This window comes from Protopterus annectens, chromosome 11.part0 (genome assembly GCF_019279795.1).
Source record: "Protopterus annectens isolate FY-2018-M chromosome 11.part0, PAN1.0, whole genome shotgun sequence".
Lineage (NCBI taxonomy): Eukaryota > Metazoa > Chordata > Ceratodontiformes > Protopteridae > Protopterus > Protopterus annectens.
The window spans coordinates 872,928,645-872,953,000 of NC_056745.1; the positions used below are offsets into that span (position 1 = coordinate 872,928,645).

The following is a 24,356-nucleotide window of genomic DNA, read 5'->3' on the forward strand; positions in this document are numbered from 1 at the left end:
GAGATTGCTTCTCGGTACATGCAAATATTACTTTAAAAAAAACATAAATAGCACCCCCCCATGGGGGAGTTGCACCCTCCTACCCCCTGATATTTATATATATACTAACTTCCGAGACTGCACAATCCCCATGGAAAGGAAATATTCCCCTACTTGGGGATTGTCGATCTCACACACCTGTCAGCTATCTGTATAGTTAACCAAATGCAGTTGATTAAATGGATATCAAACAAACTCCCTGTTGACCAAACCAATGGAACCTATATATATATGTATATATATATATATATATATATATATATATATATATATATATATATATATATATATATATATATATATATATATATAGATACATTTGTATATACAGTATATCTATAGACAGAGAGCTCCTGCTCCCTGTTAAATAATGTTAAAGTATGAGTAGCAAAATCAGTTTATGAGTTTTAGAATCTATTGTCCTAATAAAATTGACTTTTTGGACATTATATTGCTCAATTTGTTTGTGTGGTTCTGTATTAAAAAATACATATTATATATATATATATATATATATATATATATATATATATACAAAACACACACAAAGTGAGCAATGTGGAAATAGCAACTATTCAAATCCCTATGGTTCTGTGATGTCACTTGCACTGGTTTTCACACATTTGATAAAACAACCTCTTAAGGAAAGGTAATGTAACCTATACACCCCTACCTCTCTCTCTCTCTCTTTATCTCCCTCTCTCTCTCTCTCTCTCTCTCTCTATATATATATATATATATATATAGATCTAGGACTATTGAACGAAAGTTCAATAGTCCGAATCCACAATACCCGAACGCACTTTAACGAAAGCGCTTTCACCGAAAAAGCGCTTTTGGTAAAGTCTGTTCAAAAATAAATAAATAAATAAAACACTAAATCTTCTTTTATGCAGGGGGCAAGCCCCCCTGCACCCCCCATGTGGGGGGCTGCGCCCCCATACCCCCCTACTTTTATATTCTCAATCCGAGGTCGCACTGTAGTGGGGAAAAGGGAATTCTCCCTTAACCGCACCGTAGTGCAACTGACACAACCAGCATACATAACTGAAAGTGCTGCTTTGGTGAACAGCACTTTCGGTTATGTATGTTCGGTGATTTCTGCTTCGGCAGAAAGTGCTGTCGGGGATTTGTACAGATCCCATATACATATATATATATATATATATATATATATATATACATAACAAGCATACACAGACATATACCACATACATGCACATATACACACACACACACACACACACACACACACACACACACACACACACACACACATATATATATATATATATATATATATAGAGAGAGAGAGAGAGAGAGGTAGAGAAATAGTGAGAGAAAGACAGAGAGGTCAAAGTACTGAAAGATGAAATCACAGAACATAACACAATCACAACACTGAAAACCTAAAATATCTAAGCACAGCAAATCACAAATGAAAAACAACCATTTCCTCTTGCCATCTATTAATTCTACCATTAATGTCAGGCATAATTTATCTGAATAGTAGCAGTGTTAGGAGAATTTTTTTTTCCGAAGGTAGGGTGAAAGGTGAAGGGTAGGTCTAGGGGCAGATTCAGGTTAGCACATATTAGTAATGTGTGGAGGTTATCCTTTAAAACGTAAAGATTAATTATGATACTAGTTTGCCCAGATGACAGGACAAAATTTCCCTTTATATTAAATACATTAAATGTTCTACATCATGTACTGATCCAGTTATACCTGAGGGAAGGGAACAACATGGTGTAAAGAATTTAGTGAATACTTGGAATGACTGGTAGTACACAAATATAGCTTGCCAATGTGAGAAAAACCTCATTGTCCTTACTTAGCATTACTGAGCAAATGGTTACTTTAGTACTGAAACGGTTCAAAGGAATAGCAGCACAGACTCTGACTCTATCCCTGATTGTTTTCTGGTTAATTCACCAAAATAACTTGCCCCCCGCTCAACAGTATGTAACATCTAATTTATTTCTTTGTTTATTTTTTATTTATTTATTTATTTATTTATTTATTTATGTTGACCAGAATGATCTGATTGATCCATACATGACTCCTTTTCAGCAGACACCCAGGGAGAAAAGCTACATTTATAAGTATGCAAACTTTGTTTAGATTAGTAGTTTTACAAATCAATATCTTAATATTAATAAAAAGATATAGATAACACTATTATATTCATTATTACTACATACAAGACAATTCAGGAGGTCATACATTATTAGGTATAAATGCATAATTTCACAAGCAAACATTATGAAATGTACAGATACAATGTTTACAAACACACATATGCAAGTACAGTTTCAAGAAGTATGTTGCAAAGACCAGTCATGAGAATAATTTTTCTGGATGTCGTCTCCAAGAATGCTGCATACCTAACACATGGAAGTTGGCTAATGTGATTCCTTTTTTCATAATGGTGGCACAGTTGACTTACTTAATAATTACAGGCCCATTGTGGGCAAATATGAAAAGTGCCTTTTGAATTTATTAAATAGGAATGAGTTTTGGTGCATATTTTGACCAATTTCAGCACAGATTCATAAAATGGACATCCACACTTACCAGTTTATGGATTTCTATGAACCTGTGAGCAAGGGTATTTGTATATAAAGCAGAGTGGGGATTGGTATACCCTGACTTATCTAAAGTATTTGACTATATTCCACCTAATATTAATTTTCACTCACTAACTTGATTATTAAATAAAAGTTGGATCAAGTATCGGTTAGTGAATAGATATCGGTGAGTTAGTATCAAAGGTCTCATTCTATAAGGTCATGCATGTTGTTATATGTTCTTCAGAGCTCAATACTGGCACCAGTGCTGTTCAAGATGGTGTTTTTCTTTACTACAACTCAAATATATTTTGAGATGGCTAACTACACTAACAATGCTAAGACACATATATATTATTTGCTGTTTCAGCCTTTTTTCTGCTTCCAATGTATCTCTAATATAAATAGCTAAAATTAGGAAAGGGAGGTTGGTTGGTACCATAACTGGCGATTACTATCTACTCCTCTGATGATGTCAGCCTGGTCATGATTTGATAACAGCAGCATTTGTTATTTAAATAGTTTACTGATAAGAAGCTAAATATTGAACTGGTGTTATGTCATTTAACCCAGCTAATTCTCATCTGATAATTTCAGTGGGCAATACCCAGCTGCATAGGGTTGTCGCATATAAGGACTTGGTTATTAGAAATACCAAAACCTTTAAGTTTAAGTTACGTATAAAATTGATAAAAATATAGAGTTATGTATTACTGGATTATTTTTGAATAATATATCTACATGTTCTCCTTATTCCTTTATCAGACTACTTATATCCTATATCAAACCAATATTGGATTATCTCTATTCTTTGTGCTTTTTATTAAATGTGATCTCTAAATTTTCAGAAGTATTCATGGAAGATTCACTATGAAAACTACTTTTTGTAAAGATTGATCTTGCTAGGATATATCAGAACTACTTTGTTAATTCTGCTAGTTGTCATCTTTATGGCCCTTCTTTCCCCCAGAAAGGACACTTACAGTATTAGCCAATGTCGTCAGTTTATTAAATGACTTATGTACATATACTCAACTGAATAACTTGTTTGTAATAAATTATATAACCAGCACCATATGAAAACTGTTTCCCATTAATTGCCAGTTAGTGTCCACCCAACTGTGACAGCCACATCATCTCTATAATGAGGTGGCATGCATGCCTCCATGGATCGGCCAAGGTTCATAATTTATACGTGTTCAAATTCTCCACCCCTTGTTGGAGTACAATGAACATGTGACTTATAAAGGCAGGATAAAAGGGGATGGAAAAAAACACAAATGGCAGTCCTCTACCAGCATGTAAACCATGCTGATTCCCCCTCAACCTTTTTTGACACATAATTAATACCTGGGTCTAACCTTATTTTTTTTAATTCTAATTACCATTATTTTTCCCAGAATAGTGTATAGAGCTAATTGCGAATTAAACAAATCCCAACCCAAATTGTCCAGGTGAATGCCATCAACTGGATATGGTCTAACCAAGTCCAGATGATGGATTACAGAAAAAAAATGTGATCTGATTCTTTGGATATTATATGTCTCAAAAATGTGTAAGCTCAGTAGCACTAGGCATACAGACTCTATTCCAAATAATTATTGGTAAGATGGCTGACCTATCTAATTGTTTGAATGAGAACTTTTGGTGTAACGTGGCTATGTCAGCCAACATTTTGCCAAGGAATATGTGTTTTGGAATGTAGTATAAAATGTCTCTCAATTCAATTAATAAACCATCAGGTGTCCTGTTGCATGCAAATAGTGTCTCTGAGATTGGAAGTAACTGAAGTCACAATAAACCTGGGTACGCTTGCCAAACTACTGTCCAGTGGGAAGGATCAAGGCCAAAATTCAAGCCATTTGGTCTGACTGATGCTCTGGAGGCTGCTGTGCAGATGAAGGAGTGGCCTATGATCAGCAGAAGGTGTAGACCTTAAGGAAAAGTACAATGAACAATCATCTAATGTGGCTGAGAAAAGCATCTGAATTCCATGTGCCAGTTGTTGTTGTTTGTCTTTCGGCTTTTACCCTGAGAGGGGTCACCACAGCGGAACTCCGGTCCGCTAATGATTGGCAGTAGATTTTTACAAACACCAAAGTGCCAGCTCGACGTTCAACCTTCAACGAAGGCACGCCCATTTATGCATGTCTTTCGAATGCCCATCCAACTGCGGGGAGAACATGCAGACTCCACACAGAAGGCACTCCCCGCACTTCAGCTGAGAATCAAATGGGAGAACCTCTTGCTGTGAAGCAACAATGCTACCGCTGCACCACCATGGATGTATTTGAATTCCATGTGCCAGTACACTTTACTAATGCTAGAGAGTGTCCATCCATGGCTAGATCAAATGCTTGCCTGTTGTGAATTAAAGCCTTTGTGAGCAATGCCTAGACATGTCTTCATCAGCATGACATTGGCATCTGAGGGAGTCAGTTGGCAGTCTAAATATCAGTTCACTTGAAGAAATCTCACCTAATAAGCACTATGCTTTTAAGGCCCAATGCACCAGGTATGAAGCCATATTTTTTGTTTGCTGTAATGAAACTAGATGGCATGTTCCTATTTGGTTAGTTTTGGATTTCTTTAACCAAATTACTACTTCCCCATGTTTTGCAAAAACATCTGACCACTGAAAAGACTGCAGTAATTCACTGATTCTAAAAGTCCCAGCATATAGCCATGTACACAAGGTTGCCCATATTACTAATGAATGGAAATCCCTAACTGACTTTATTACCCCCTTTATCATGGCAGGAAGAAACTGAGCTCTGATCAAGCAACGAGAGTCAGTACTCACCCCTTCCTATAACCTGTTAATGACCCAATGCTGTACTAACAAGGGGAAATGTAAGCATCTGACCAATCAGTCTAAAGCAGTAATTTGTATATGTAGGGAACTGGGGGAGTGCTGTAGTATTCATCTGTGCAATAGATCATGAATAATAATCTCCAGCCTCCAGAATCTATCTTTAACTGGTAAATGCATATAAAAAAGTTTACATTTGGATAATGCAGCTGTGTAAGCTCTCTTAGTGTTTACAGTCTAAGATTTACACAGTAAGGTCACCATCATTCTTCTCCAAGTAGCCAAATTTGTGGTGGGACTGATGTTGGGAACTTATATGCCTCTGGAGCCAAGGACAGAACCTGTATATCTGAAGACATGATACACTGTCAGCAATCTCATTCCAAATATCAGGCACATGTTTAGCATGGAATGTTAAATTAATTTTCAGACTGAGTGACATTAGCAATCTCAAAATGGTCTGGACTCTGTTAGACTGAGATGATTTACTTTACAAAATCTGTACCACAACTTGGTTATCTGACTGGAAGTGTATCTTTTTTGTCTCTAAATTGATCTTGCCATTTGTGTCCTTCAGTCCAGATAGGGAGGTTTTCTGGAAAATTAATATCTTTCTTGACTGTCTCAGACCAGGTGGAAGGCCATTCTATCACAAACTATCGCTCCCAAAAATAACCTTTCATATTCATGCTAGCCACTTTTTTGGTGAATAGTTGGAGCAACTCCAAAGAAATCCAGTCCACTTGCCATAAGGAGGCCCAATGAATTGAAATAGTTTGCCAAGGCCTTCATGAAAGTCACACCTGGAAAGATTGCCCTGCAACGGAAATTAAGTAGGACCTGTAGCATCATGACCTAGCTTATTCTTGCTTTGGAAACCTCTAACAATTCTTTGAAAGTTGCCTTTAATATTTGTACCTTATTGATGGGCAGCTTGAAAGAATTGCCCACATCTATTTCTATGCCTATGTTTTGATATGTTCCTTCCACCTTCTTAGTGGCCAAGGGGACCCCCATATGGTCAAACAATTCTCTGAAAAATCCTTAACCTCCCCAGTAACAAGGAAAGTATCAAAGTAATGAATTGTAGCTTGGTTCTTAGCCTTTTGCACCCAACACAAGTGCAAAGTTGAGCTGAACAACTTAAAAATGGCACAGGCCAGTTATTCTTGGATTGTTTGTTAGTGGAAGCTTTTCTCAGCACAGCTAAAGCAGCTATCAGATCTTTGAAACTTGATTTTTTTGCTTCCAATAGCCTTGGGATCCAATCCACATCTTTCAACTCAAAGGCATCTTTGTCACTGCCATGGATGATTTTCTCTTTGATGGATTTGGGTATGTGAGTTGTTATGTGTGCCCCTGGGGTGTTGGTAATTCCCCATGAAGTCACAGAATTTTTACTTTCTGTGGACATTGGGGACATCAATATTGAAATGCTGTTTTCAGGTTCCTGAGTGTCCTCTGTGCTTCCTACTGTTTTCCCTTCACCTCCAATCGACGTTTGTTCTATATTAGTTTATGGAGGGACAGGCCCATGTGAAGTATTAGTTACCTCCCATTCCTTTCATTCTTTTGGGCAACCAAAACCCTTTTCTAAAACTGCATCAATCTCTTCTTGCTGGCCTGTGGAAGAGACTCTGGTAACTCCTCTAAGTACTGATCCTGGGTCTGACTTGCTATGCTGTCCCCTTCTCTAATATCCTCAGCCAGAGGACCAACATTACCTGACTCCTCTAGGATGACCAATGGCATAGCAGCTTCAGTGTGAACTTCCATTTTAGCTACACTTTCAGTGTTCTTCTTTGACCTGCATCTGCTGTTTTTATCAAACATCTCAGATGATTGTATCATATCTGTCTTGGCTGTGGATCGAGTTCTCTTGGACCACATTTTGACTTGATCTCCTTTAGTTTCTAATTTGAGAAACAGTTCTCCTGCTTCAGAGGTCAGTCTTGCCCACTAAGATTTCAGCATCTGTAAGGTTGTTGCACCTGTATATAAAAAACAAGAAGTTAGTACTATGCACATCCTGTTCCTATTTTGTAATACCCTTTATAACATAAAATTGAGAACCCCCCCCTTTAAGAACCCCTCAACCAAGGAGGTCAGAATGAATAAAGAATCAGGGGCAGACAGGAGTGAATGCCTCCCTTAGGAGATCAAACTATTGACAGCAGAGGAAGGGGAAAGGCAAGTGCAGTTAAGTTTGGTACCACTATTAGAGTCAGGCAGCCCTGTGGTTGTGTATAATGATAGACACGACTTTACAATTTATAACTATAGTGATACTAATTTTGATCAAAACCATGCTAATTTATTCACAAAATGATTTATTTTTTTTTTCAAAAGGAGGAGCAAATGTGACAAATTTACTTGTTAATTTAAAATTATACATGAGGAAACTCAATTTGAATGTATGGTTTGGAGGTACCCAGACCTTGAATAAACAAGGTTTTCACAGGTCCAGCACTTTTAATCCACCTGTGAATTCACAAGTTATTTTATTTGAAAAGATGTGTGAAGCAGATATTAGAAAACTGATGTGTCATAACACAAAGATGAAAGTGAGGTACAACTTAAATAAGGATGAGAATATTTTAAGTGAGGCATGTAACAATAAAATATCAGAATAATGAAACCTGATAAAGGTGGGACCTTGTGGTATGGAATACCACAGATTTTGAGTGGAGACACTAACCAGGAAGTTTCAATCAACAAAGTTAATGTATTGTATGCCAAGGTTGACACTATGTTGTAAGAACTTTTGCTGGATGGGTTAGTAGACGGGAAACTATACAAAGTGTTGTTAAACGAACAACAAAAAATCCCTGGAATGTTTGGTATACTAAAGATTCATAATGATCTTCAAGATCCACCTTTAAGACCTATAGTGGATGCTGTAAATCAAAAACCTACCCACTGGCAAAATATGTCGACTTTGTGTTAAAAGATGTATTGAAAAACTATACTTACGGAGTAAAAAATCCTGGGATTTTTTGACCTGAGTTACCCCATCTTTATATACTGGCAATCTCATCCTTGTTATAGTAGATGTGAAAGATCTCTTCACTGTCATCCCCATGACATAGTTATCCAATGAGTTTGTGAATTTTTGAGTAAATATACTGACTGGGACCACTCAATGATATATAAAATTGTAACCTTGTTAAAATTAGTATTATAGAATAATTTTGTATATTTTGAAGTTTCCCTTTTCCATCAGAGAACTGGCATAGCAATGGGTGCGGTGTGTGGCCCCATATACACAAATTTATTTATGGCCCACTGGGAGGATACCTATGTAACCCAGTCCCATTTTAATCCAAAATGGAATCTTTATTGCAGATTCTTGAATGGTATCTGTATATTTTGAACTGATAGTGTTGATAAATTACATGGCTGTATGACTTAGGCAATGCCATGGACTTTTTAAAGCTTACTTTTAACTATTCTGTGGAAAGGATTAATTTCCTTGATGTTCATTTGGTTAAAGATAGAACCAGAAAATAGTTTGTGTCTAGCATACATTGGAAAGCTACATATTCAAACAGTATGCTACATTACTCTAGCTGTCACCCTTACCAGCATTAAAGACCATAGTAAAGGGGCAGATGGTAAGGGCAGCTAGAATGGCCTCTGATATGGAAATCTTTTTAGAAGAATTGTCTAAGCTAAACACGTGTTTTTGTCGCGGTGGTATCCCTGTGAATTAATAAGTACAACAACAACAAAAGTGTTAAAGAAAAGAGAAGAAGGAGTATATAACCCCCTACTTTGGTCTAAACAGCAGGTTTTTGGGGTGACAAAGAAGAAGGGTTTGATAGAGCATTTGTTACTATTTGTAATGCTAATGGAAAATTCTTTAGAAATATTTTAACACAGAACTAGGACGTATTTTGAGTTGATGATGAGAGTTTTAATTTATTGAGTAATGACCCTAAAATTGTCTATAAAAGACACAGAAATTGTAAGAACATGTTGGAATTAAAAAACTCCAGAAAATGAGGTTATAACTGGGGTGTTAACAAAAGCGCATTTAACTGTGGAACCTGTGCACAGTGAAAAAATATTGTTGAAGGTGACAATTAGTATAAATATTCAGGAATGGGTTAATAGAAATGACTACTATAACTGCACTTCAAAAACATTAGTATATGTTGCCAAGTGTCAGGGATGTGCTGGCTTTTACATAGGAAAATCTGAGAGGAAGCTTAAAGAAAGTGTATATGAGCAGACTATGATATTGGCAAAATGAATGGGAAAAGTGCACTGAGTAGGCAAATAATAGATAACCCAGAACATAATTTTAAATTCTAGATGCGTGACTCTATTTATTTAGACTTGAGAAGTGGGCCATGGAAATTAAAACTTTAAGCCCTTGAACTGAAATGGCAGTTTTCTTCAGCTGCGGATACATTTCCTGTCCTTAATGAAAATATTTGTATTGATAGTATTTTAAAGTAGAGACAATTATAGTTATAATATTTGTAATTTGTGCATTCCATTCGTCCGTGTTCAGAGTTTTATGTGCATGATTAATATGTTTAACATTAATTGTATATCATATAAAGATGCATAATGGCAGCATACAGCTTTAAAAGTATAGGGTCAATTAATTGTATTGTGATGTCATCAATTGTTAGGTTATTTAAGGCATTTTGGAATGTTTAGTTCAGAAGAAGTCCTTGATTAGCTCAGACAAAAGTGCTTAACTAATGTAATTTTGTTCTGTGCAGTCTTTTATTAAAAGTTCAAGTTTTAGCGAATGCAATTCATGTTATTTTATGGCTGTTGGGTACTGCAGTCCAACTGTGGAGCTGATTTTTCAGTTATAAAATCGGTGTCTTTAAGTGACGCTTAAAATTATAAATATTGTTGGAGTAAACCCCAGCTATAAGTTATAACTAAAGGCCAGTGTTCACAATTATCATGGTTGCCAACCCAAAGTATGCTGTTGTACTTGTTTATTTATTAGTGACTAATGCCTGAGAGCTGTAATAAGGTATAGTAATATAAATAATAGTGTTCATTTTTATGTAGACTACTTCCATTTTTTTTTTCATGGGAGTTGTGTGGCAAGAGGAGGGAATTCAGCATAATGCTTATAAGGTTGGCAGCAGAGGAACCCTGTGTGTGACAAGCCAAAATTAATATTCTTGTCGTTTAAACATCTGCAATTGCCATGTAAAATTCAACTGTTCTCACACTTAATGTACTGAATCTGTAAGTCTCTGGCACTAAAATAATATAAACTTGTATGCTCACTGTTGGTATTAGGTGTGTAACTAGTCTTTTGCCTGCTTTTGTTTCTCAAAGAACGTCTCTTTTTTTAAAACTCGAAAGTTTTACATTATTTTTTTTTACCTCTTAACCGCTAGTGAAAATCCTGACTAGGAGAAGGGATTAAAGGATGACCCCATGCTATTGAGTAATGTCAATATTCATTGATAAGCTCTGTTTCATGACAAGCACCCCCCAGACATTGCTATTTAACTTAGCCAGTATTGAAATAATTTAACTGCACTTTTGTTTATTCTAACAAATTCACATTGATGATATCAATTTTAGAATGTGCCAAAGAATGTCTCAGATAGTTACTGTTTATCCCTGATTCTGACAACACACCATTATCCCTGTGAGAACATATATATATATATATATATATATATATATATATATATATATATATATGTATATATGTATATATAGGTGTGTGTGTGTGTGTGTGTGTGTGTGTGTGTGTGTATATATATATATATATATATATATATATATATATATATATATATTCTTCTTCTTTCGGCTTTTCCCGGTTAGGTGTCGCCACAGCGGATCACTTGTCCACTCATGATTGGCAGTGGAGTTTTACAGTGTCAAGTTGCCAGCCCAGCGCCCAACCTTCCACAGAAGGCACACACATGCACACACTCATGCCTAGGGCCAATTTAGAGTGTCCAATCCAACTACAGCATGTCTTTGGGATGTGGGAGGAAACTGGAGCACCCAGAGGAAACCCATGCGACCACAGGGAGGACATGCAGACTCTGCACAGAAGGCACCCCAGCCAAGAATCAAACCAGAGAACCTCTTGCTGTGAGGCAACGCTAACCGCTGCACCACCATGGCCACCATATATATATTTATATATATATATATATATATATATATATATATATATATATATATATATATATATATATATACATATATATATATATATATATATATATATTATACAGCCAAAGTACAGTCTTCTTCTTTTAGCTTTTTCCTGGTCAAGGGTCGCCACAGCGGATCACCTTTCTGCTCATGACTGGCAGTGGAGTTTTATGTTGTCGAGTTGTCAGCCCAGCACCCAACCTTCCAGAGAAGACACACACATGAATGCACTTATGCCTAGGGCCAGTTTAGAGTGTCCAATCCATCTACAGCATGTCTTTGGGATGTGGGAGGAAATCGGAGCACCCAGAGGAAACCCGCACAGAAGGCACGCCAGCCAAGGATTGAACTGAAGAGCCTCTTGATGTGGGGCAATGTTAACTGCTGCACCACCATGGCTGCCCATACAGCCAAACTACAGCATACAGCCAAAAAGAAGCCAAAGAAAGTAATGTTTCTGTCTCTCAAAATACAAGAGAACAAACAATGCATATATCACATTTCAGATTCTGAAAATACACCATTAGATGTATGAGTAAATGGAAACAGTTCTGTCTAACAAGGAGATATACATACCTGAAAAGCAAGAAGAAGAGGACTCTTGAGTTTTATTATTATAAAGGTTTACGAAAGGCTGAGTCTGAAAAAAGTTCATGGAGATCAATGCTCTATCCCAGAGAACAAATACAAATACATACACATAAAATAAAACAGTTTACAATGTACTTATTTCTGCATCAGAAAAGACCCCCGCATCAAGAAATGAGTTGAATACCATCATCTTATGCATATAAGTAGATAAAATGACCACCCACCTATTTACTAACATATTTTGCAAACAGGTGTATCTTGTTTCATTATAAATGCTAAAAAGGGCTAAAAAATATTGTTACATGAACATGTGGACTTTAAGAACTGAGGAACATGAAGCGTATTGTCTCCACTGTTTTTAATGAGATCATATTGCCTTTATGCAACTGGTATAGCTAGACCATAATTTAAAATTGAGAGAACATATACTGTTTTTTATTTAAACATAGTATTTGTAATTAGATACATTTGCGGCATATTTCATTGCCTGAAATTGACTTTTTCTGCATTCATGCTGTATAAATGTTTATTTAATTTAAATGCATAGTTCTTTTTATTATTTATGTCACTAGTACTTTTTCTTTGGGTTACTTTTCATATTAAAAAAATACAAGTTGTATTGGTGGGAGCCATGATTTTGTACTATTTAAAGTGCAGAACAAGTAGTGTGAACAGCTTATAAGATACTCAGGTTTTGGATGACAGAAAACATCACAAAAGCAATTCACATGCATTGACTTCACTTTTATTTATTTAAGTGGCTAAGTGGATTGCCTACAGACCCTTTTACAATAACAATTAATGACAATTCAGAAGCAAATTACAGGGCAAGTAAAAAGAAAACCAGAAGTACCAGATAAATGTACAAAACTGTGTTTCTTCACTACAGATGCATATCATACTTAAATTCAGAATGAAGAGATTAGGTTGATTGGTTCCTAATGGCCTTAAAGACCATGCTTAACAATTCCCAAACACACAAGTGTTATAAACAAAAAACTTTGAATAATGCACCTTCAATATAATGAGACATATGCAACCAAAAGAGTTGTGTAAGTACACTGTTTTTCAGGTTATATGATTACATAGCATTACTCAAAAACTGATTGATCTTGGGAATTGACAGAAAAAAATCCAGTCTAATCACCAGGCAGATAACAAGCTGGACTGATGGGATCAGCCTAGTCCTATAAATATTAATGCCACTAGCTAACCATTTAGATCATGGACACAGAGTAAGGATTACACTGACTGGAAGGGTACACATATTTCTGTTTCACAAGAAGCTCAAAAGAGATGATAAAAACAACTGAGGTGCCATTTTAGCCTCAGCTATATGGAAAATGGTGTCACATCTGAAGAATGAAAACTTTTTAGAATATGTGTGCATATGTGGGACAGAAGATGAGTTAGAATTGCTACACAATACAAAGGTCATGGAGAATAAATCTAATGAGGTTCATAAATCTACAAAAAGGAAGACGCAAATATTAATTATAGTAATTTAAATAACAGATTTGTGTTTTAGCCAGTAAAAGTCTGTTCTGCATCTTCACACACACACACACACACACACACACACACACACACACACACACACACACACACACACACACACACACACACACACACAATGTTTTAAAATGTTTATCACATTAATAACAATGTACTAAGTACGTAATCAGTTGTGAGGTACTTGGGTACCCACTTTTGACTATCATGTTGCCTCCATTGTACGGAAGGCTTTCTACATGGCCCACCTCATAAGTAAGCGTATTTCATCCAGGAACAAGGAAGTCATAACATTCCTATACTCCTGCCTTATCAGACCCATTATCGAGTACTATGACCCCTTGCCAAGCACATGTAGCAGCTAGAGAGACTACAGAGGTTCCTGCATGGAAAATCCAGGGTCTCAAGCACCTATCTTAAACAAATAGACTAAAAGCCCTGTTCCTCTACTCAGTCTCATACAGGGTGCTCAGAGGTGACCTGTGTCTGCCATACAAGGCCATCTCAGACCCAGCTTTGATGGAGTTGCTGCATATCCATAAGTCAAACTCCACTTGCGCAACCCACACACAAGGCCTCAACCTATCAGTGACATTAATAGAACTTGTTGGTGGGAGAGATTTGTGTCCCAAAGACTCCCCCATCTGTGGAATAGACTCCCTCTCCATGTCAAGCAGAGTAACTCACTGGCCCTCTTTAAGAGGAACCTGGACGACTGGATGGGAAACAGAAAATACACCCCTGAGATCCCACCTGTGTCCCTGCTGGGCAGGGAAAACAGGTGCTGACTTTGGGGGAACATGGGTGAAATTCTTGGCTAGGCTTATAAGGGCGAATAGCCTAGTATCATCATATGAACCTATGAACCCATATATATATATATATATATATATATATATATATATATATATATACATATATATATATATATATATATATATGTATACAGTATATGGCAGGGTAGGACTGGGATGCAGAATGCTTTCTAATTTTTTTTAATAAGGAATTGGAGTTTATCTTTTGATGTGGCAAGACTCACAGTAGATACTCAATTACGGACAAGGATGAGATAATCTCTGCATAATATATATGCAACAGAATACAATAATAATTTCTAAATAATTCCTGAAGCCTTTCTAAATAGTTGAAGTTTTCCAACACTATCCCTGTGATTCATCAAATTTCTCGTCACTTGCATTAATTGCCAAATGTATGTTTATAAAATAACATGGCAAAGAGAATTTCCATTTCAGAGACTTGGGCAGCCACAATGAGAAAGACCTCATTAATGACTCATTAGCAATTCACTGAAATGAGCACTGTGCATTCTCCCTAGCAGTCCATGCATAGAGCTAGCAAACACACACACACACACACACACACACACACACACACACACACACACACACACACACACACACACACACCTATATAGTATGTCTACACACATGCAAACTCTCCCCTATCTCCAAAGCTTTACTCAACTTACCTGCATCTTGAGCATTCTCATATGATTCAGTTTCTGTGGTATGTCAAAGTACAGTCAAGTCAATGGTGCATCCCACGTATCTTTCATTCAATTATTTATATTTTATTGATACTTTAACTGAATTAGACCCATTAGACAAAAATGATTTGATGGTTGGGAGGGATTCTGGATATTTGCTTTAACAAAGTGACAATATTAGAGTCAAACACTGTTTCCAAAGTATGGCCACCAGGTCTGCTAGCAGCTTTTAATTTTACTGTTCTGCGCTGCACTGGTTTAAAGGTAGTTGGATTATTCATAAATCACTAAATGTGAATCACCTGAATTCTCATTTTACACATCCCACATCATGGCATTGTATAACTGTTCTAGATAAACATATTTCAAATATCAATAACCAAGCTGTAATTAAATATTACAGAAGGGAAACAGCAGTGACTTCTAGTTAACATACAGGCAGTCAACATCCCCTGAGATGGAAACAAATCCATTCATTGTGGTTGGGTTTACAAGCACTATAGAAACTGTTTCATTTTAATGATTTTTTTTACCATGCTGGCAGACAGAGTTCTGCTAATATTTTATACATACAACTTTGTACAAAATGTGTTTTGCAGGACAATGAAATAGGTTAGTCAATTCCAAATAAATGTCATAATGAACAGAAAAGGTGATATTTGAAACACAAATGGAAATGCATTAATCCATGCAGCTTTTGGCACTAATAAAAACATATGTGTGTGTGTGGGGGGGGGGGTAGATAGATAGATAGATAGATAGATAGATAGATAGATAGATAGATGAGTCTATATCAAGTGTTCAGTGTTTAGAATGTTTGATCACAGACATAGAGAAAAACAGTTCTAATCAAAAAGATTTAGAAACAAAAGACTTTCAAACAGAAGGAATTGAAACAAAACAATATGTAGCCCACACCCCCAGCTACTTATACCTACTCTGAGATCTCACTACAGTGAAGAAAGGGCAAATTCCCCACTTAAATGCAATCTCATGCATCAAAATGCTGGCAACATTTGAAAAGTTTATTTTTGAACTTTGTAGCTGATATTTCGAGTACTCAAACTTTATATATATATATATATACAAACACACACATCACACAAACACATGCGTGTGCATATACACACACATGTATATATATATATATATATATATATATATATATATATATATATATATAGTTTGTGAAGCTATTATAACTGAATTTTTTTTACTTAGCATTGAATTGTTTCAGAAACAAAATTTATTAAAACTATATTTATTTTTATAAAAATATCAATCTGAAACATTTAGTACACATTTTATAGAAAGAAGAAATGTTCCTTTTGTATGCTAGAAAAAAATGAAAAAAAAAGTAATGCATTGTAATGCTTAAAAAATGATTAGGTGGGGGGTGTAGCCATGATGCCAAACAGCTAACAGTACAGAATTTTTGTTCTGCCTTTTTCTTATTTTCCTGACAGGAAATTTCAATATTTTTGTGAAGAAAAAGCTTTAATTTTACTTACAGGAAATAACTAATTGCTTAGGTATTGATTTATATAAGAAAATCACTACTAGTGTATCATTTCTGTCTGTTTTCGTGCCAGAAGTGCATTTACAAATGATGCAGTAACTCAAAGAACTCACATCAAGAGAGTGTGGTGAAAAAGGAACTACAATCCATCATAGCTAATATACGGGAACTCTCAATAAAAATGGATAAGTTGGCAAACAAAATAGATACTATAAACCAAGGCAGCAGAAAACAACTGGACTTAATGAATGAAATAATTAAAAAAAACATTCTGAACAGATTTCATCAACAGAAGATGCCATGAATGACATTGAAGGCAAGCTGACAGAATGTGAATACCACAATTAATTCCTCCTCAAGCAGAACAACAAGCTCCTAGAAAAAGTGGAATATTGTGAGAGCAAATCAAGGAAGAACAACATAAGAATTTATAGAGTGCCAAAAAGGAGGAGGGTAGCAACATGGTACAATTGTTAAACAACTGGCTACCAAAGGTACTAAACTTACCTGAATCTTTATCATTTGGAGTCAAGAGAGCTCATGGGTCCCTCCTAAACTTGTGTCTGTCAGCAACTCTTCATCTCCTAGGTCTATCATAGTTAGATTTTTGTCGACTTGACAAAGACTTGGTATTAAAATCAGCCTGGTCAAATCCTCCTGTTAAATATAATGGGAAAAATATATTTTTTGACAATGACTATACTTCTACAGTCATCTCCAAGAGAAAGGAATATGTACCTCTGATAAAGTCGCTCAAAAAGTCCAACATTAAAGTGTGGGTCTTGTTTCCAGCTAGAATTAAAATATTTTTGACAGATGGTGAAAAAATATTTAACTTTCTGCAAGAAGCCATGGATTTTATCCAAAAGAGAAATTTATTAACAAATAGTAATGAAATGGGCGGGTCAGCATAAAGTCTGAAGAGACATGCAACTAAAAATGGATGGTCTGTTAAAGAAGGATCAAATAAAAAAACTAAAAGATAAATGAACATGTTATATGATTGCTTCTCTGCATTAAATCCTGAGGATTGTAAAAAAGGTAAATAATATATATTTTTTTTACTTTCTTTTGTTCATTTCTTCTCTTCTTGTTGTGCTCCTTGCTTTCTGTCCTCCTTCTCCCTCTCCCTTCTTTCTTATTTCCATAATTTATATCTGCCCCCCTAATTCATTCCGCTTTTATCTTGACTGTACTTGTTTTCTTTTCTAATAACAATTAAATGGGGGGGGGAGTGGGGGAGAGGGAAGGGCAACATATGTATTTATATATATGAAGACTATCCAATCAAAGTTGACCTGGGAATAGATAGCCTTCTATGATACACTTGTCTATTTGAAAAAAAAATATTTTTACATTTTTACATAAAATGAATGTAAATACAAAAGATGACACAACATGTGTTATTATTTTAAAAATGAAAATGCATTTTTGACTAGATGTTTGATCAAGATGCTCTCTTTTAAGGAAATAGAAGTTGTTAGCAGTGGGAAGACAAAAGACAAAATCAGTGTGTTGCACTGGTCTATTTTGATATAATAAATAGCATAAACATGTATTATTCATATATTATTGTATTTGGTTAGTTTTTGTCATTCCTCCTGGGTTGTGATTGTTGTGCATCATCCTTGTGATGGCTCAAGCTTTCTATATGCTGCTTTGACACAAAAAATAGCATAAACATGTAGTGATCATTTATTATAGTATTTGGTCAATTTGTCACAACTCCTGGGTTTCTGGGTGTTGTGCATCATCACTGTGATTGTTTGAGTTGTTTACATGTTGTTTTAGCATCACACAATAGCATAAATATGCATTACTTATTTATTATTGTATCTGATCAGGTTTTTCATCCCTCCAGGATTTGTGAGTGTTGAGCATCATCCTTGTGGTGGCTTAAGTCTTCCACAGGTATAATTTGTTTGCTTTGCTTAATTTTTCTATTTGGCAACATGAAAGAAAACTCTTTTGAAATAATCAAGTCTCACGAGCTGCCTACAGCTTCTTTCTGTCAGTGCCGTCACCTTTAACATCAAGCCGCAGCATCAGGAAGTCATTTGTGACCTTTAACACCACGCTAAATGCATGGAATGTTAAAACAGCTGCACAATGAGATCGAGCATCTGGTTTCAATGGCAGGAATCAGTTATTTAAAAAAAAAATAAGGCCATGAATTGCATCCAAAGAAAGAGACAGAGATCCGAGATAAGAAAATCATTTTTGAGAGAGAAATAATATCTGAAATATAAAAGTAAAAGAACACAAGGTCTTTTTTAACTACAGGAGCATCACAGACATAAAAAAATGGTGCTGTTGAAATGATATAGTTGGAAGCACCTGTTAATTGTTTAACTGACATAAAAATCTGTCGCATCATACTATATTATAAATGGAAAGTATAATGCCACTGCAATGTTATTTTTGGCACACTCATAATAATGGTTTCAAGCTTTGTATAATGTCTGAACTTTACCATTTACTATATAATGACATGGATAAATAGGAAATCTGATACAGTATGCTTTGATGTAGTGTTATAGATTTTGTGTTTGAGTTATATAATTCTAATTAGCTTAGTAGGCTATCACATTTATCTGACATTCTCTTAATGTTTTACAGTAGCAATATGAATAACATCTGTTAAGTTGTTTTTGGCAGCATACTCTTGATTACTTGACTGCGGTGGTGGTGCTGCGGTAGCGTTGTCACCTCACAGTAAGACGTTGTCCTGTTTGATTCTCAGCTAGAGCGTCTTCTGTGTGGAGACATGCGTGAATGGGCATACCTTCATTGAAGGTTGTGTGTCAGGGCCAGCAACTCGGCACGTAAAAATCTACTGCCAATCATTAGCGGACCGGAGTTCCGCTGTGGCGACCCCTAACCGGCAAAAGCCGAAAGACACAACAACTCTTGATTACTTTGGCTCTAGTAGTAAAAATAGTTTTTTTTTAAGAAAGCTACACATCTCATATAGGTAGAGAGCATATTTAGAAAGTATGCATTTTATAAGAATTATATAGTTTTTTTCAGTAAAAAATAATTGTATCCTGTGAATGGGAAATTCTGGCAATAACTATTTAGTAGATGTGAAGTTGCATTAAAACAATATTTAGAGATATGTAAGATGTTAATTAAGCCTCATTACCAAATAATAGATATTATAATCAAATGAGGATCATGGCTATGAAACTAGAGACAGAAATATCATATACAATACTTGAGTTGTACAAGAAAAAGACTTTGGAGGAGGCCATAGCTTTTGTACACATTGGGTCTGACATACACTAAAAGTGACATTTTGTGATATGTTGAAATGGAAGAGGCCCAAGTTTTTGCACTACGAAGAGTTGCTAAGTCCTAAACACCATACTTATTGATATATTTTTTTGCAAAATAGCAGGAAAATTGTATTAATTTAGTTACATATAAGTAAATTAATAGTTTAAATTTTTCTTTGCACTCCCAGGTTCTTAACTATTAAATTAACTTCTAAAGAGGTGTACCATCGAGTGAGATACTTGAAAAAAAAGGAGAAAACAATAACAAAACTTCCCTAGAAGCCCTACAACATAATATTCAATATTGAATGTCAAACTTTGATTTCAACATCAATTGTATATATGAATCAAACTTTACTGGAAAAGTTTCTTATTGTGGTGAAAGTTAAAGCAAAGTTCAAATTTGTAATCACTTAAGTAGTTTGTTATATAAGTTGTTTTAAGCTTGATATTAACATATACTAAGTTGATTCCAGAGAGATATGGGTCTAAATTTAAAACAAAATAGAAATATAGTCTTAGTAATATACAGCATTTGAGTTACAACTGTTTGGATTACTATAGTTTATAGTTAAATGGTTAAAGAATTTAATTTCATTTAAGGTAGAAGCTGAAAATAATGTATTTAGTGTGTAAGATTTGGATAGAGGGTGGTTTGATTAACCTATTAATCAAACCAGGAACACATTGTTTCATGTATGTCTTTGTATTTAGAATTTTGTTTCAAAGTTCAAACATTAAAAAGTTTATTTCATCCACGATAAGTTACATTATAAGCTATATTAGATCAATGTGTATATATCATATTATAGATGTTCTGAACATATTTCAAACTCATGACAGATTTTAAGTGCTTATCATTTAATGTCAATGGCCTTAATAACACCATAAAAAGAACTAGTTTATTTAAATTTATAAAATGCATAAAGCTCATATATTTTTTTTGCAAGAGACTCATTTACTTAAAAATATTTATACAAATTGTATTTTAAGGAGTATTCTGTACTAGCAGCTTCCTATTACAAAACCAAAAAGAGAAGAACTATTATATTATGGAAAAACCTTTTATCATGCCCAAAATTATTAGTGCTTTTCCTGATAAGGAAGGAATGATGTGTCTAGCAGTATAAGCAATAAATGAGAAATGTTATACATTGATCAACTCTTACTGATACCTGACTTAGGATCTAGATTTGTAAAAAAATATTTAGATACTATAACTCTCCATGTCAGAGGTGAAATTATTTTAACTGGTGATTTTAACTGTCTATTACCAGACAGGGATTCATCCAGAATTAACAAGCCCAAATTATCAGCACAATGCAAAAAATTGAATCACGTCATTTCTTCAATAAATCATAGAGATATTTATGATCTAAGAGGAGAAAATTCTCTTGATTATACTCATTATTCCTTTAGATTTGGAACCCAAACAAACATAGATAAAATCTTTATTTCTAACAATTCATAATTCAAAATATGAGAAGTCTTAATAATGTCATGTCCACTTTCTGTCATAATGCCCTTACTTTTAACATCAAAATAAGTAATAATGACTTCGTTTTTTGGCAAAGAATTCCAGCTTACATAATAAAAATCAAAGGTTTTAAAGACTTGGTTTTAAATTAAATAAATACATTTTTGGAATTTAATAACAATGGAGAGGTAATCGACACCAAACTATGGGATGCTTTAAAAGTTTACTTTTATGGTAAGATAAAGAATTGGTATTTTTAAAGCAGAAAGAATGGGATAGGGAGTTAATGGAATTGCAAACCAAAATAGATAAATTAAAATCAAATTTAAACCATAATGATAAAACCATGTGCAGAACTATCAATCTTAAATCAAAAATACCATGACATTTTAAATCATAAGGCTTCAATCAATATGAAGAGACTCAAATTACAGTAATATTCTGTAACCCCTAGACATCTGCATAAAATAGCAATCAGAACCAAACAAGTTAATAACTTAAATTGTATTAATGAAATCAAATGCACAGTTAATGGCTCTATTAAAAAAACAACAGATTTAAAAGATAAACTAGAAGCATTTAAAAATATTATGAATCAATTAATGAGGTAAACCTTGATTTAGAGAACAACAACATAATAGATAAATTACTCCAAAATAACATAAATAACAAATTATTAAATAAACCAATATCACTCTCGGAATTGAAAAGCCAGATTAAAAGCCTAAAAACTAATATGGCTCCAAGCTTAGATGGTTTAATTCCAGAATTATATCAAATTTTCCAAGACTCAACATTAAAAATATTATTAAGCGCTTTCTATATCATTAAAAATGATGTGAAAAGTCCCCCTTTCATGGAGATATTCATTGACTTCCTCAATGTTAAAACAAGGCAAGAAACCACAATTATGCTCCTCCTATCACCCAATTTATTTGCTAAACATTGATTACAAAATGTTTATGTCCATATTGGCTAAGAGCTTAAACAATATATTGCCCAGTGTTATACATTATGATCAAACAATGTTTATATTACACAGAAGAGTACAGCACAATATAATTAAATAACTTTTGCTCATCAATATTGCTAATAAAACTAAAAAAAGCTAACTATTATTAGTTTAGATATTGAAAAAGCCTTTGATTCAATAAGTTGGGCATATTTAAATAAAATACTCAAAGGATATAACTTCCCCCTAGATTTCATTAATTTAATACTAAAATTATATAATGATTCTCAAGCATATGTTAAAATAGGACCTTGTCTATCATCACCATTTAAAATAACTAAATGTACAAAGCAAGGCTTTCCATTATCACCCTTACTGTTTGCCCTGTCAGTAGAACCATTTGCCACCTATATACTGTAAGAAAGAATAATAATATAAAAGGATTTTCAATAAATACAGATCATTGTTCAAAAATTCAGCTGGTTGTGGACGATATCCTTCTAACAAGTGAAGATATTGACTCTTCTTTACATTATATTATCAAATCAATTAATTTATTTGAAAAAGTCTCAGGTCTAAACTTTAATCAAAACAAAACTGAAACGTTATTAATCAATACAAACATTAACAAGACTCTACAAAATCAAAAGAACTTTAATTGAGAAAACAAAACAATACAATATTTAGGAATCATTATAAAACCCACATGGAAAGAAACTATACTCCTAAACTATACAAACCTAATAAATGTAATTACTAAACTAATAAATAATTGGAATAAAATGTTTTTCACCATGGAAAACAGATTCACATTAATAAAAATGGCTATTCTACCAAACATTTTATTTTATACACAATCTTTAACTCTAATCCCTCCAAAAAATGTTCCAAGCAAATAAATGCCATAGTAATTAAGTTCCTTTGGTTTCCTCAAAAAACGAGAATAGCTTATAATTGGCATATAAGAGGGTGGGATGATGGAGGAAGTGGCTTCCCCAACATGGAAATGTACTCAAAATCTACTATTATTAATGTATTTTACATTGGTTAAGTGCCACTTATACCTCAAGTTGGAAACAGCTGCATGAAACATATATAATATCAAACAGTAAATATGAAACTCAGACACCTAGTTAGGAATTAGTAAAATATATTGGATACTATAAGATTATTGCCTATATAACAGGAAGCTCAATCATTTCACATATGGTATCAATTCAATTTTTAGTTCCTTTAAAACTATAATAGAAAGTAACTATAGTATTAAACAATTACCTTTTCTTATCTTTCCTATTGCAAACACCCCAGATTCCTTAGAGTCCTTTAACATTAGTAAAATGTTAAATTTTAAAGATAATTTAAAATTCTGGTATAAATTTTTAGATAACAAAGGACACTCAGTAAATATACTCTTAGTTAGATACAGTGTTATACAAGATAACTGGTTGACATTACAAACTTTATGACAATTTGTTGAGAACAAATTAAAATTATCAATAAATTCAAAAACAAATACTTTGGCAAAAATGCTTCAAGTGTTAATGTGTAATAACTCGATAACTAGGGGCCATAAATTATGTATTTCCATCATATATAAAATCCTGTGAGACAAATTCTTACCATTTGATCTAACCTTTTAGGACTACTATATCAGCTGATAATAAGAGATTGTTGTTAAAACCAGTGAATAACACTTCATCCTCTCTCTATTGGAAGTTATTTACCTGGCAATTTTTAAATAGAAGTTTTTTCACTTCTCATAAAATAGCTATTATTTCAAAGAGCAAAGACTTAAAATGCTAGAGATGTGATGAATCATTAGAAGTTAACTGAGTCCATATGTTTTTTGAATGTACAGTTGTCTTACAATTTTGGGAAGACTTTAAATATTTTGTAAAGGCTTTGTGGTCTGATAATTGTTATTTAATGTTCTTATACCA

General features: G+C 34.2%; 1 long non-coding RNA gene across 1 annotated transcript in view; it reads left to right on the forward strand.

Moving 5' to 3' along the window:
- The window catches only part of LOC122815621, a 174,613-nt gene extending 151,205 nt beyond the window's left edge, over positions 1 to 23,408 (forward strand). The window contains exon 4 of the long non-coding RNA XR_006366973.1: positions 20,176 to 23,408. This is a non-coding gene — a long non-coding RNA (uncharacterized LOC122815621). The remainder of the gene's footprint in view (positions 1 to 20,175) is intronic.
- Positions 23,409 to 24,356: the final 948 nt, after the last annotated feature.